The sequence below is a fragment of the Electrona antarctica genome (genome assembly GCF_951216825.1).
Source record: "Electrona antarctica genome assembly, chromosome: 11".
Lineage (NCBI taxonomy): Eukaryota > Metazoa > Chordata > Actinopteri > Myctophiformes > Myctophidae > Electrona > Electrona antarctica.
In genome coordinates, this window is record NC_136792.1 from 25525540 (window position 1) to 25542313 (window position 16774).

At 41.4% G+C, this 16774-nt stretch overlaps 1 protein-coding gene across 4 annotated transcripts in view; it reads left to right on the forward strand.

The window, feature by feature from the left end:
• LOC306931944 (capZ-interacting protein) overlaps positions 1-16774 on the forward strand; it is a 32882-nt gene that overhangs the window by 711 nt on the left and 15397 nt on the right. The gene's annotated exons all lie outside the window — the stretch shown is intronic.

Genomic DNA, 16774 nt, shown 5'->3' on the forward strand with positions numbered 1-16774 from the left:
AATGGTGTGTACATATGCTACTTTGCAACAGTTTTCAAAGTAGCAAACCACAGAACATGTCAAATGGGCCACTTTGACATGCTGGAATGCATTTTTCTAATGTTTTGTTATGTTATGGTTAAGTGTTCGCCACAGGCTATCTTGTTGGCATACATGATCTAGGTTTATGACAGGCTTATAATATAAAGTATGCATACAGTATTTACAGCAGCAAATCAAATGTGCCCATGCTTCCCCTTTTTTCAGAGAGATCTGTCCTTTCTTGTTATTGTCAGATGGATGTTAGTCAGATTACTCAGATAGTTAACACGCATTGAAAAACACATGTGCAGCTGCTTCATGATGGCAGGTTTGTGGCCACACGCCTCCTTAAGCAATGCTTATAATAAACCACAGATTTAAATCACATGTGAAAACAAAAGTACAACTATTTTGTCCAGAGCGTTTAAATAGGCCTATAGGAAAAACACAGAGCACATTTCTGCCTGTCATATTTATAGATAGATAGAGAAGTTCACAAGATCATTCTGAATTTATAGGATGCATGTTTTTAGCTGTTTTGCCCATGGGCATATGCTGTTTTTATTTGTCAACATTTGCCACAGTCCACATGCAGACAAATCTGTCAGATGGGAGTTGGTCATTTGAGAAGTAAAACAGAAAAATGAAAGAGACTATTCTCTGGTGATCGATGCAGATGATCATTTCTGTGCACCAGTGGTTCTTTGTTCGTTTGAGAACCACTGCACTTTACAGAATGAAGCCATTTCATGTAAAAAATAATGGTTCAATGTCAGGGTCTAGGCCAGGACCACCAATGGTCCAAATGTCACTCAGAGAGTGTTAGGAATGGAACCAATTGGTTCATTTGGTTAAAACTTAACATTCTCAATGTTAAATTAACACTGAGGATTTTACACATTGTAGATTGAGGTCCCAGAGATGGAAAAAGGTTTGTCAAATGTGGGTCTGTGCATCTCAAACATTTAGAAATTCAAAAGGTTGAGAATGACTGAGGCAAAAAACAAACAAAAACATCACACTCGTGTGAAGTGAGGGGCACTATATCATACATCACATTCCATGTTCAGCCAATCAAATCATCACAGATGTAATTCCGGCCAATCACTTTTGGCGTCTTCACTTTTCTCCCCTCACTTTTATCTTCAATGTACTTTGCTCAGCCAATCAAATCATCGCTATGGGGGGGATCAGCCAATCACAAGCCATGTTTGTCTTCACACAGATCCGGAAAGCTGGGCATAGGAGGGGCGCCCTTAAAAAAAAAACATTGTGTAAGTGCTGGAAGCCATGCGCCTATTCACCGTCAATGGAAGGGTTCCAAGGCTGTAAGTCTAGATGAGATCATAGATCACTGCCCAGTGCCCTGGTGGTTTTGCTAGCATTGGAGGAGAAGTGTGGGTCCATTTTCACTTTACAGTGGGTCCTAAAAACAGGGGATTAGGACACATTTTTGTGCAACATATTTATGTGGGCACTTATGTTGTGGTGTTTTCGATGTTATGTTTTTTCCCCTCCCCTTTAATAGCTCCTTTATTTCTCTCTAATATAACAGAAATATGTGCCCACTGTGCGTCCAGGCTGTTTGTCTGAGCAGAGTTTTTGTGTGTGTTTGTGTGTGTGTTTATGAGAGAGAGAGAGAGAGAGAGAGAGAGAGAGAGAGAGAGAGAGAGAGAGAGAGAGAGAGAGAGAGAACCTGGTAGAGCAGGCAGTGGCACAGGCGAGTGTGAGTGCGTGTGCGTGTATGCGTGTGTGTGTTGGGTAGTTTCTTTTCCCTTTTTTTTTTTTTACGAAGAACATGCAGTAACTGTAGAGGAATGACTGTATGGGTTTGGCTTGCCAACCATATGGCTTGCACATTTATTATGTAATCCATAGTGAAGTAAGGAACGCAATAACAAGCGAGAAATCCCTCCGCTCCACCCATTTGTTGACATCACATGTTTGTTTCATTTCTAGTACAGCACTTGGAAAACATCTTCAGAAACGTGTTATAATTTATTAGTAGCATAGTGGTAGTATTGTTGCTACCTCTATTGTAGTTGTTGCAGAAGTGGCAGCAATGTTAGTGTCAATTAGAATGGCATCATTTGGCCCGTACATTGACTGCTGTCAAAACAGGCCGCCATCACTGACTGACTAACAGTAACCTTAGCATGGAATGAATCTGATTCTCTGCCACTTGTTGAGTGGCCCAGCCTCAACCAAATGCCTGAGTGCCTAATAAGTGTCTTAGCCTGAGGGGGTCAACAGGGGTCGTATTTTGGCGGTGTCTCTTTTAGTGTGCGAGGAATCATGTGCTCTGCTGCGCCGAACATAAAAATAGACACTGTATTCGTTGATCACGTAGCTCCGAGGGTCCAGTGGAATGTATGCCATCATCATGCTGCATCAAAGCCCAGTCTAGCCTACAATTACATTACATTTGGCATTTGGGTCGACGCTCTTGATATCCAGAGAGACTTAGAGTGAGTGAGCTGGCAGGGGGATGATGGATCCAGTGTCTTCTTCTCACCCAAGAACACATGCTGTTGCGGGAAGCCTCTGATTGTGTTGCATTCAGAGGTTGTGCTCCCTCGCCAGTGCCACGGTGGGCTCACAGTATGTTATACCAAAGAAGACATTGGGAAAAAACAAGATTGGAAAAACTTCCATTGATCTTTGTCACGTGGGTTTAGGAGACCAGAAGTCAACACACACTAACCGTGTCCCCTTATGACACCATTCATTTTTATTATTTTGTCTGGGATTGGCTATCTTGGTAATATTAAAGCTCTTTGGTTATACTTACTTGCTTACAGCACTTCTTCAGCTTGAGTTATATTTTGCTGCGCACTGGTAATAGTAGATCTACAAGCTCACAACTTTGCCCTGTAGATGTGCTACTTCAGGTGTGCGAAACCAGCAGTCGTATAAATCACCCTTTCACAATGTTTTTGTGTGCACATTGTTTTGTTGCGGATGTGTGAAATGTTGTTGCCCGCAGGGCCCCTGTTGGTTGTGTCACTCACTGCAGTCCTTTAAATAAATGTTATTTTGTTTAGCACCTTCGTAAATAGAATGTCTCACAGGAGCAAAACAAACAACATCAGCTGAAGTGTGTGTGTGTGTGTGTGTGTGTGTGTGTGTGTGTGTGTGTGTGTGTGTGTGTGTGTGTGTGTGTGTGTGTGTGTGTGTGTGTGTGTGTGTGTGTGTGTGTGTGTGTGTGTGTGTGTGTGTGTGTGTGTGTGTGTGTGTGTGTGTGTGTGTGTGTGTGTGCGTGTGAACCCAGTTTATGGTCAGAGCCTTTTAAGGAGAGTTGCTGAACCGGAAGTTTCGAGAATGCACTGGAGTCTAGGAGCGTTTGTCACTATTTCGAGTTACATGAGCCATATGACCGGTGCCGTTTTCTGCCCCCGGGTCGGCGTAACTCTAATACAAGGCTCTGGTTTGTTGTGCACACATGCATGTGTGTACAACATGATGAGCATAAGGGTGCCAATTCCAATTTGAGACCTCTCGGTCTGCAAGCTGATGAGGGCATGAGGAGGATTCAGGCCTCTACATGTAAGCGTTTTGTTTACATACCATCATGTTAAAGAATCTAAACAGTATCCCAACTTACAGTGCACTTACTTTTAATTCTGAGAACCTCACAAACAACCTACTCTAGGGCTGCAACTATATCCATTATTTTCTTAGTGATACTTCTATCGATTACTTTTATGATCAGTTTTATTTCCTTCAATGTAAAGAAAAAAAGTTGAATATATCAACGAATCGATTAACCACTTAAGAAGTGCTATTTCATTGCACAACAGTGTTGTAGTGGTGTAGTGAAAATACCAGATTTACAAACTACTTTTTTTTTAAACAGTTTTGATTTTAGATGTAGTTTTTGTACTTTTAGTGTACAGTGACATGTCCAAAATTGGGATAGATTATGAATCAATTATTTTATTAAATGATTATTTCTCATGATAGGTTAAATTGATTTGTTTGATTAGTTGTTGCACTTGCACCCATCCCAACAGTATCCCAGCAGTGCACTTGGTGAGAACATCCCAACCCACACACAGTTCATTTTGACATGTGATTGGGGGGGAGGGCCCACGCACTTCCTGTTAATTCTTGACAGGATGTCTTGAACTGTGTGTGACTTCATGCTCTTTGAAGGTGGGGCATTTTTTCAGACATGCCTAACTTTTTAGTTTCAAAGTAGGAACAATGCGAGGTACAACACACGACTCAAAAGGGTTCAATATGAGGAGAGGAACTGCCAGCACTCGTATCACAGAAAATGTCCTTCGTGTACTCTTCATTAATTATTTTTGCGCCAGGTCCGTATATATATACGGACCCTGCCGCTAGGGGGCGCTATTTGCTAGGTCCGTATATATACGGACCCCAATGTATACTCCGTCTATATAATGGTTGAGTCCCAAGGCAGCTTTTAACATTGGTCCAGTTGCTATGGCAACGCCCCACCGCTCCAGCTATGGGATTGAAAATATAATCACTGTGTAAAGGAGGATTTTCCAGATTATCCACCAGGAGAGCTGTCCTTGGTGGATCTTCTGACATCCAAATTTCGGATTTAATTTGTGCCTTTGTACCGCGATACTAAAGTGTGTGTAGTGAGTGTGTGTGGGGGCGGGGGGGGGGGGGGGGCGGACAAACTCCGACTCTTAAAGTGAACTTCCTTAGTGTGATACTACTTTTTAAACTTTTTGTTTAGACAATTATTGAGCACAAATAAACAAAACATTATGCATGTCATTGCTATTTATGAAATTCTGTTGAATTAATATTTGAAATATAATTTAAAATTCCTAAAACGTTGTGTTTTTCTTTTTGAAACTCATTTCAAATAATAATAATTTGTAAACGAGAAAACTGGGTATTTACTCGTCGAGACCCATAAAAATGGGCCCCCGGCCCACTGTTTGTGAAACACTAAACCGTAATCGGCTTCCTGCTTTCTCAAGGGTCTCTCAGCCGGTCAGTGGACTCGGTATCATGGCTGCTCGGCTCACTCGGCTGTCTGTGTTGTACACGCAGGCTGGCATGTGATGTGCTTATCTCCTGAATGACAGCTACTTGTGTCTCCCTTCTGGGGATGTAGGCATGCACTGCAGGCATGCCATCAGCCCGCCTGAGCAGGGCATGGCCAGCATAGATAGACAGGGTGGAAACCGCAGAAGGGGGTGGTGGTAGATATCTTTGGTGCCGAGTAACCGAGTACATTTACTCAAGTACTGTACTTATCACAATGCATAGCACAGATCTGCTATTTTCAAAAGATTTTTTGTCTCCACCAGGCTGAAAGCGTGCAGGGAGAGGGAGAAAGTATGTTTTGCCCTCCATCCGTGTGTCTGTCCGTGTGTGTGTGTGTGTGTGTGTCAGTCCGTCCGTTACCAGCTAATCTCCGGCACCGGTACCCCGGTCGATGCCAAACTTTGCAGTTTTCCAGAATGGCCTGTTATAGTGGCATTATGAGGCATATTTTCACATTTTTACCTATAACTGCACCGATCTGCGTGAAACGTTGCATGCACATTCCCTAGAGGCCAAGGAAAAACCTTTGACCTGCATTTTTCACATCTGCCTTTTATAGCGCTACCAAGAGGCCGACTTTTGTAAAACACATTTTTTGATATTACTCCTCTGTCCAAAAATCCCGCACATCGTTACACAGTATCTCTATAGTCATGTGCTCAAGACGGATCTGTCCCATATTTCATATTCCATCCTAATTGGCTAACATTGGCTTCCAAAGTTTGCAGGATTGGCCTGTTTTGAACTAAAAGCCTCATAACATGAACGCAGTGTGCAATTTTTCACGCACTTTCCTACTATGCTGAGGCCTTTTCTCATTGGCCTGTTATAGCGCCACCAACAGGTGGATTTTTGCAAAACACATTGTTGGAACAAAATGCATCAAATCATCCATCAAAGGCATGAGTAGAAATGGCACCCTTTTCACATTGGCCTATTATAGCGCCAACAGGAGGCCACAATAACCTGACCTGGCCTGGTGGAGACATTCTACATTACATTTGAAAACTTGTGAAATGGGACATTCTGCATAATGACTAGTTTGCTCAGACTTGTAGATTGGCTTTTTTCAAATGGCTGAAATGTATAGGGCTGAAGTGGTTAATGTATGTTTTAGTAACCACTTTGCAAGTAACTAGTAACAAGTTAACAAATTATTGTAGTGGAGTAAAAGTACAATATCTGCCTCTGAGATGTAGTGGAGTAGAATTAAAAGTATTGGAAATTGGAAATACTCAAGTAAAGCACAAATATAAGTTAGTACAGTACTTAAGCAAATGTAGGCCTACTAATTATACTTTTCCCGACTGGAACCCTGGTACTCTGACAACGAGTATAGACATCACTACCTAGAGGCCAGAGCCAGTGATGTCATAGTAGTGATGTCATAGATGACTCACACCATAGACTGGCCTAAACATGTACCTTTTATAGGACCATTAATGAGCACTCAGGATGTTACAGGGCACTGGTTCCCAAACACCAAACATTTGTGAGTCGCAGATCCATTTCTGTTTCATTACAGCCGTACACACTTACGTAGGTACAGTTGGGTGCCACCAATATTGTCCCTTATCATTTGACCCATTTAGGCCTGACCTCAAAATTTTAAAAAATCCTTCTAAATCCTCCAGTTTTCTGAAATAAATATTTTCACGATTTTTCAAAAATAGCAGACCTACAAGCTCGAGCTTGTAGATCTGCTATTTTTCAATAGCTAAATTATAACAATGTTTAAAACACCAAAAGGGGTTCCCGCCCAAAATGGGTTAACTGTCCTTTTGCGCAGATCACGCAAACCTCAGCAAAAAGAAAAGGACAATATCGATGGCCTCCAACTGTAAGTCAGACAGAGACATGGTGCATTTATAGATAGATAATAATAAAACAATTGACTAAATCCAAACATAGTTGTGCAATGGAGGGGGACAAAACATAATAAAACATTGATCATCTAGTTCAGTTCAAGTTATTTTCTTCAAATGATGCCTTCATTAATCGTAATGGAGGCAAACGTTTGAAATAATGGTGGTATTGATTAGAAGTCATACTGCGGCCCAGCCCTAGCAGAACAGTGCCTAGTCGTCATGTGAACGCTGTCCACGCTGTGTGTGTGACCCGGGACGGCTCGTCACAAGCACACAAAGACTTATTGTACAAGTGTGATTGCGTAACATCTCCACATGTAGGGGGTGGGAGGAGGAGAGGCACATGATATCAACCTCACTAAATCCTTCTATCTGCTCAGTAGGACAGTAGCAGTGGTCAACCAGGCAATCTGACACAGAGCTGATGAAAACGTTTGACCTCTAACCCCTCTCTGCCTCTCAATTCGTCCCTAAGCCCCTCCCAATGTGAGCTTAAACACTTTCAATAGACAAATCCGCGGAGCCGTGCCCTATAGGCCAGCTGTATGGAATCAATGCTGAGGTGTCAAGCTGCGCTAAAGGTGACACCGCAGCTATGATTGTGCCCAGGGCACGCCTGCGTGGATTTGTCTATAGGGTGTTTGGGGTATGTCATTAGGTGAATTCAATTTAAATCCAAAATAATTTTTATTTTTTGGCTATTTTTGCATGATGACACTAGTGATGCTGCCGCCCTGCCCCCCCCCCCCCCCCCCCCCAAAAAAAAAGAATGTGTTAACGACCTAAACCCACCCATTTCATTAATTTTATTGTGGGCCCGGTAGCCCCGCGATAACTGCCTCGGAATCATACCTGAACCCATCATCGCTATTGTACACAACACAGTTGTGTGTCAAAACAGTCAAAGTAAGCAATAGGCCCGGCCCCTATAAGTAGTTAATAACATACTACACGAGGTCAGTGGAAACCATGACATTGTTTTTGTTTGAAGGCTACAACTGAACTGTCGAGGTATAAGAGATCTTGTTCACTATTAGGTAAGCTTTCTCCAGCGTGTGGTATAATGGCTTTGGGTGTGATGAGCTGGGAGTGTTCGGTACTTGCATGGGTACTTGCCGGGAGGGACGCCTGCCCTCCACCACAGCAGCTTCCTCCAAGCCTGCACTTGTTAACTGGAACACACACACACACACACACACACACACACACACACACACACACACACACACACACACACACACACACCTTCCTTCTCCTGCGCTCACTCTGCCTTTCCAGGAAAACATGATGTGAGCTTTTGGATTGGACCAGCTCTGACTATCTCACTTTTCCACTGCCCTGGCTCGCTCTCTCTCTCTCTCTCTCTCTCTCTCTCTCTCTCTCTCTCTCTCTCTCTCTCTCTCTCTCTCTCTCTCTCTCTCGTTTATTACTATTTTCTTCGTTCGGCTATTTGAACTATTCAAAAATGATTTTCAAAATAGTAAAAAAGGCAAAGAAGTGTAGGAATAAGGGGTAATGGGTTACGAAAATAGGGCCCTTAGAGGTTAGGGTTAGGTGTTAGCACGCCAGGGTTGTGCACCACCAGACATGTTGTGAGCTTGTAGATTGGATATTTTTAGCATTAGGGTTACCGTTACAAATGCCTCACTGCATTCGGTCATTCTGTGCGAGCGTTGGCCTCATCATCAGCCATCTTCACACCCACACGACATTGTGAAGTCACTTGGTCATCTTTGCCAGCGAAGGACGAACGTGAGCATGTGCTTGACACATATATTTAATATAAGCACCTACATGTGTATTATTGTGTGCATGCAGCATCTTGCAACGATGAGGTAAATGGCCCCTCGAGGGAGGAAGAGGGTGTGAAAACATAAAATAGGAATCTCAAATAATAAGCTCTTCCCGAGAGATGCCAAACACAACAAGACTGTGAGAATGAGATGCAGTGTTTCTCAACCAGTGGTTTGGCACCCCCACACAGATGAGGCCGGGAAAACTCCAATAAAGACAGGGATTTATTTATGGTAAATGGAGCATTTATATAGCGCTTTACATAGATTATGTGCATTACATTCACCCATTTACATATACGTATACTACATACACCGATGGTGGAAGAGACCATGCAAGGCACCAAATGAGGGGTTCAGCGACTTACTCAAGGACACTTTGAACTCTGGGGGAGACGTTTTGGCTGATTGATTGATTGATGTTTCTATTGACAAGAATGCATATCGTTGCTGTCGGGCGGAAACCTCTTATCCCCATATTCAAACCTTTGATCCCATACTGTAAGTGTACAGCATCACACAAATGTATCAGCAGACCTGGAAGCTTGTAGATCTGCTCCTTTTCATATTGTTTTATTTGAATGCTGAAAAGTAACAGTTTTGGACATTATGAGGTTTCCACCCGACACATGTACATATCTGTCAAAAGGATAAAACACACTTATTTTCGTTCGTGGCCCTTTGAGTGCTAACCTGTGGTATAAAGTAACTAAGTACATTTACTCAAGTACTGTACTTAAATGCTTTGAGGTATTTTTACTTTTGTGGAATATTTCCAAATTTCTGTACTTTTAGTTCTACTCCACCGTATCCTATAGAGGCAAATATTGTACTTTTTATTCCACTACAATTATATTTTGATTATTATTACAGCCCATTTCACCATTTGAAAATAGCCGATCTACAAGCTCACAATGTGACGCATTGTGAGCTTGTAGAAATGCTATTTTCAAAAGATCTTTACATTTGAATTCCATACCTTTACTTGTATAACAGAGTATTTCTATATTGCAATACTGATACCTTTACTTAACTTTACTTACAGTAAGTAAAACATTTCAGTACTTTTTCCACCTGCGCTAACGTGTGTGTAACTGTAAAGTGAGTGCCATGTGGTGGGAGGGGTGGGGGTGGGGGGTGTAGCAGAGACATAGAGACAACTAAAATAGCAAAAAAGTTTAAGACAACAACACTGGTAATGTAAATGAAACCTGTTACAACACAACTAATTGATGCTTTAGGTCCAGCTGCTACTCAGCTGCTAGGTCGACAATGTGGGGGCCACTGAAAAACTATCTGTAATACATTCAGTATATCTCCATATTCTGACTTTTTTTGTGTTTTTTCGTTAATCGGCGTCCCAATGGCAGGGTTACAGACCTGTAAGGTTCCATTTGGAACTCCCTCGACGGCGGTGGCTCAGGGGTAGAGAAGCTGGATGGCAACAGTGAGGCCCGGGCTCCCCCAGAGTTACTGTCGAAGTGTTCTTGAGCAAGACACTGAACCCCAAATTACTCCCGATGTGCTAGTTTGTGCCTTGCATGGTTTCCGCTGCCATCGGTGTATGAATGGGTGAATGTAATGCACAATCTCTGTAAAGCGCCTTGGATAAAGGCGCTATATAAATGCACCATTTACCATTTACCATTTACCTCAAGTAACGCTAAGGGTCCTTTAGTCCCACTTTAAGAACCACTGCACAAAGCCAACTAATGTTATTCTGAAAACATTATGTATCCTATAAGGATGAGCTGTGTTAACTCACTCTTGCATTTATTCATTTATTTATTTGTTTTTCGTAAAGTGAAGAAATGCTTTCGCTGTGACGTGCAGTGCATAACGTCCTTCTAGACTTTCTAACAGCATGAATGTTGGATTTTTGAGGGAATTTCCCGGGAAGCCAAGATTTCATAAATAGCTTGTATCTTGTTGAACTTGACCCTGGCCTGTCGTTGTCAGAATGTCATCAGTATGCCGTAGCTTGTGCAGTCGGGGTAGGCCTCCACTAGCACTGGCTCCAGGCTCAGACTTGCTTTATACATGTCGTTGCTGTCGGTAGGAAACCACCTGACTCCATTTTTAAGGTTTTGGATTCAATCTTCATAAATCAGTGCTATTTAAAAACCTTTAACCCACTTCAAATATTGAAACAATGAAAGGTTGACCCTCAAACTGCCTGCTAAAGAACTATAACTCCACCATCTCTCCCACTCTCATGCAAGTAATTGACAATATATAAAGTCACAACACCAACTTTGATGAGGCAGTATTGCTTTGTTTTCATTTTGTTAATTTCCTGAAAATTTTATATTTTTCATTTCCTGGGAAATGAACATTTTGGAGTTAGGTGGTTTCTTCCCGACAGCAGTCATATATTGTATAAACTATTTGGAATGCAATGCATTGCAAAACATATTAGAGATTAAAAGATACACACTTAATTGGTATTGGTGGTCCTATGTTGAAGTAACTGACAACTACACAATATGACATCATTGACTTTTGTGTAATTTCAAAGACGTCATCAAAGCAGAAGTTTATGTATTATGTAAATAGGTTGAGTTCCAACTGAACAGATGTTTGACCTTCAATTCATAGTGAGGATTGTTTTTAAATTGTTTTATTTGAGACATAGTTCAAATCATGGTTTGGTTGGACGGATGCATATTTAAACTCATAGCTCACAACCGGTTTGAGTCTATTCCCGTGCCCCTTATCTTCTCTGTGCGTGTAGTGGCCCCTGACTGTTACAGCTCCGATCCATTGGTTCATGAAACTCTCACGTAGAACTGAAGCTCAGGGGTCACCCATCCAAGCTGCAGTGCAGGCTGTCTTGATTCCTGTGGGCCTTTTCCCACGCCTACAGACCCACAAATAGTTGCTTCTACTCCACAGCAGCAGAGAGAGCAAAATGGTTTAAATGCATACTGTTGGGGGAAAACCACCTAACTTTTATTTTATTTATTTATTCTCATAAATCATTGCTATTGAACACCCTTTACACCCTTTAAGAAATATTGAACCAGTGAAAAGTATTAAAAAGCGCTTCTAACAAAACCTCTTAACTCCATTGGACCCTCTCCTCACCCCCTGAACTCCACCACCTCTCCCACTCTCATGCAACTAATTGACAATATATAAAGTCACAATACAAAGTATTAAAATAAGGTTGTCTTCATTTCCTGAAAAAAATATATTTTTAATTTCCTGAAAAATGAACATTTTGGGTTAGGTGGTATTTGCCCGACAGCAGAGATATATATATAATATATCCTATATTGAAATATATATATATCTGCTAAATGCCTAAATTGTAAATTGTCGGCATCAGCGGGGAATGTGGTCGTTCGGATATGCAGCTGTCCAGAACATCGATCTAACCGATATGTCCATATATAGTCATACCGGTATGTGAATCCAGTTGTCCAGAGCCGCTAATCCAGCCGATATGCCCATAGCCTACATGGGCATGCCAATACAGTATAATATGTGCTGATGATATCAGTATATCATATATCTCCATATGTCGACATAGAGGTGCTGACAGATACAGAGACATCTAGATATGGGCACAGGAGGGACATAGATGGACTGGTACATTGGGTGCTCTGACAAAGCCCCGACGGCCGACACTATGAATCAGGCATATTGGTCCGATCGGCATTGCGACGTAGGTGTGAGGGCCCGAACTCTAGTATATATAAATGATTTCCAACGAATGCCTTGTTAGCAGTGGATGTCAGCTGGTAAGGCATTGCAGTAGTCTGGAAGCTCAGGATCAAATATATTATCCACTTATACCTCATGCTTCCTTCTATATGCACGAGGAGTCCAAGCTGCTTCTTTTCACCTGGCAGGGGGAAAGTTTCCCTGGCCGGACGTAGCGGTGTGGAAGCAAGTTAAGCAACACGTTATTCCTTTCCCCTCCATCAGGCACAGTATAAGACAACCTTATACTCTATTATTATAGTTTAACTACTATAGTTGTTGACTGGAGTCCCAGAGGAGTCTATACAGTCGGTCCCCTCCTTTTTCCCTCTAAATCTATACCAAACCTTTTGGCTGAAATTAGCTGAACTACAAACTCACACCTCACAGTGTTCCACTACTCAACATATATCTGCTAATTTCGCAGAATGTTTCGCCTATTATTTCACACGCCCAGAATAGAGACACTCAGGCTCATGAGGTTAAATAACAACATCTTCCCATTGAATATACTTTGTCCATGACGGTCAGGGCATTTCGTGGCCTGTTTATGGGTCCCGATCCACTGGTTTTGGCACATTTCTCAGAGTTTAGGAACCAGTGATCCAGGCAAACTTGATTGCTTTGGGGCTTTTCCCAGACATAGAGCCTCAGAAATAGCGTTTGCTGTGGCTTCCCTTTCATTTTCCCACTCTTCTCTAGAGCCCGGGGACCCCATTGACTCAAACAGGCACATTGCTAATGTCCCAATTAGACGTCCATTCAAAACAGCTGTGCACGACTGTGTCACAACGTGTTGATTTGACTGTCTGAGGGAAATATGATCCAAAATCATCACAATGTCTGTCTGCTGAGGCCAGGAAGAGTTCACATAGATAGTTATTCAAACAAAACAAAGGGATGTTTGTCAAAGTATACCCTTTAATGGTCACCCTATGATGGCTATGAATTTGCATATATGTTATATTGCATAGTGGTCCTTTCTGTATATGTCAGGGACACATTTATATTGAGTTTGAAGTTATTTTCAGCTCACTGATGCACTGTAAAATCCTCAGGGTTATTTGAACTCTGACGGGTCCATTTCTACAAATAAACACTCAGGATTTGGGTGCCTGCCTACAGTCATGTCAGATAAGGAGCTGTGCTGTGACAAGACACAGTGAATGTTATTCATGGAACTCAAGACTCGATTTAAAAGCAAAATGTCTGAATCCTTCACTTTGAAATGTTTAAGTTGCTTATGCGTCATCCATTCATCTTAAAATAATTTACAAAATAATTAGTAGGCTAGATTTTCTGTTATTCTGAACTTTTTTAACTTTTAACTGTTGCATTTCTAATCTTTCATTGTATTTTTGAGTGCACTGGCACGAGCAGAAAACAGGAATCTCCGTTATTCCTGTTTTGGGTTCCTTCTCTGTAAGTTTGATTTTACGGGAGGGGGTTTAAAATGAAGAATGCTAGATTTCACATCACCCAGAACAATTCAAGTTCTGATTAAAACAAACGCATCTGCTCCTGTCCTGGCCAAAACTTAATTGGCTGCTCTTTCGGCTGCTTTTTGAGGAACAAGGAAAGAGTTGTGGAAATATAATGGTGGAGGTTGGGTGGTCCCTAGTGATTAGTATTTATCACGGAGGAGAAGAGTGTTCATGAGGAAAAGGCTGGGGATGTGCATTCAAAGCCTGATTTGTATAGTATCAAAAATAGCGATCTACAACATGTTGCACCGTTGTGAGCTTGTATAGATCTGCTGAAAAAAAAAACAATTAAATGGTTAATCGCAATCACATCGTTAATCTGTGAGACAATAATCTAAAGTAAAATGTCATGTCACGACAAAAGCTAGTTTTCCTGGGGTCCGACACAGAAAAACAAAAACCGTAATTACATCAACTCTACAATCACTATAATCTAAATAGAAATAGAAAATAAAAATGCAATAAAAGTAGTACAATTAAAACTAAAAAACACATTAAATGTTGTGCCTCTGGGGGTTATAATATCTCTGCTGTCCAGAGGAAACCTCATAACAATAATTTTTCAGGAAATGAAAAATATATATATATTTTTTAAACGATGCAATAATGCCTCATCAAAGTTGGTGTTGTGACTTTAGATATTGTCAATTACTTGCATGAGAAGGAGAGAGGTTGTGGAGTTAGCTGCTTTAGCAGACAGTTTGAGGGTCCAATGGAGTTAAGGTTTTGTCCAATGAGGGTTTTTTGTACTATTTTCAATTGGTTCAATATTTCCGAAACAACACACAGACGTAAAGGGTGTTCAATAGCACTGATTCATGGAATAAAATCAAAAACCTCAAAAATGGAGTTATGAGGTTTCCTCCCGACAGCAACGATTACTTATAGGCGTATTTGCACAAGGTGTTCTTTTAGCTTTTTCTAAATTCTTTCTGTGCCACACTAGGTGGCAGCAGAGTGTAGCCTTGCCAGGGGCATTCTTGGATTTTTGCTTTGCATGTTCATTTCCTGTTCCCCAGCCTGGAGACCACTATTGTAACGACCGGCTATCATCATTAGCATTAACTCATGCTGGCTGTTTACCTTTCGCCAGAAACGTTAACATGTCAGGAGCGATGCGGTACAAATGCCGATCACCATTTCCAGAGTTATAAGACTTTAAAACTTTGAACGGAGGTTTATGGGGCCGTGTGCAAAGATCATGGTGCTGGGGGTGATGGAGGCATTGCCTAGCAACCGGACCAATGTTAAAAGCTGATTTTCGGCTCAACCGCTTCATATATGTAAAGGTGGGGGGGTACGGATATATCCTTAGCTGGTATATAATGTCCCATAGGTGGTGGGTACGGATATTCATGTAGTTAGCAAAAAATAGTTACAGGTGAATGTTGTGTTCTATAGAGCACCGAAGTCCTGACGTCACTGCCCTCTACTACCAGTAGAGGGCAGTGAGCGCCATGGTTCATGTATGTTTTTATAAGCATTGTACTCTCCATAGGGGGATTTTAGATCGCCTCATATAAGAACTGTGTTTGAAAAATAAACCGATCACCCGGGCCTTTTCACTCATATGGATATGAAGCATCGACTGAAGGTGGAAATGTACAAATATACCCAAAGAGTAACAAAATAAGCGTTAGAAACGAGCCAAACAGCCCAGAGACTACATTTCCGGGTAGGCTGCTTCTGCCCGCAGCCCGTCGCACAACAGAAACTGAACGTTAATTACGTTTATTTTTATTTTATTGATATATAATGTATCGTGGTTAGTACGAGTCGAGTCACCACCAGCTGAGCTTACGTCAACGAGGAATCTCAGGAACGCAATATGTTGACAGCTGGGCGTGACGTATATGCTCAGCGACATTGCATTCATATGTAGTTTCAAGGCTTTTGCGGTCACATTAATTCCATTTTCTCTAGAAACTGGCTGTATCAAATATGAATGGACATCATTAACGACGCACAGCCACTCCCCTGACAGAAACGCCGAGGTGGTCGGTTTACACAGTTCTTATATGAAGCGACCTAAAATCGCCGTTTGGGGATCTCAATGCAAAAAACAAATACATGAACCTGGAGATTGACACCCTATACTGAAAGTGACGTCAGACTTCGGAGCTCTATTGGTTATGCAATTAGGCAATGAGTTCCATCCCTGTTCTTGGTTTAAGTGTTACCAGGTCACCTGAACTGGCTTGTCTAGTCATACAGTATGGTTATGTTCAGATCATCTCATATCCTACCTGGTCAAATAAATACTGAGTTTTTTTGTCAATTAAAACATTTCTTTCATGGTGACACGTACATTAGGAGTGAATATCAATCAAGCGCATGACCCTAAAAGGCCGGCACCGAAAAGTAGTTGCAGAGGAGTCATCTGAGGCTATCAGTTTCTGTGTTGAAGACATTTTGGGGGAGGAAGGGAGCAAGGTGGTGGTGGTGAGGTCATCTTGAAAACAGTACAGGGGAAAGAAATAAAGCGTGCGATTAAGATGTGGAATGCTGTGTGAATGTTGTGTGTAACTTAGCTGCGATTTGAGTCATAAGGATGTGGAGGTTGTTTTCCAGTAGTGGAAGAAGTACTCATATGTTTTACTTAAGTATAAGTAGCAATACCACCATAATAATATCCTGTACTATTGACATCAAAATATACTTACAATACCAAAGTAACAATTTTGTCTAACTTTTTCAAATCGCCGATTTTCAAATAGCCTAAGTATAAAAGAGGGGTGTGGTTAATGTATAATTTGTATATTAATCTAAATCTCCAAAGTAACTAGTAACTATAGAACAAATAATAATAATTGTTATGGAGTAAAGTACAATATTTGACTATGAGAAGTAGTGAAGTAGAAGT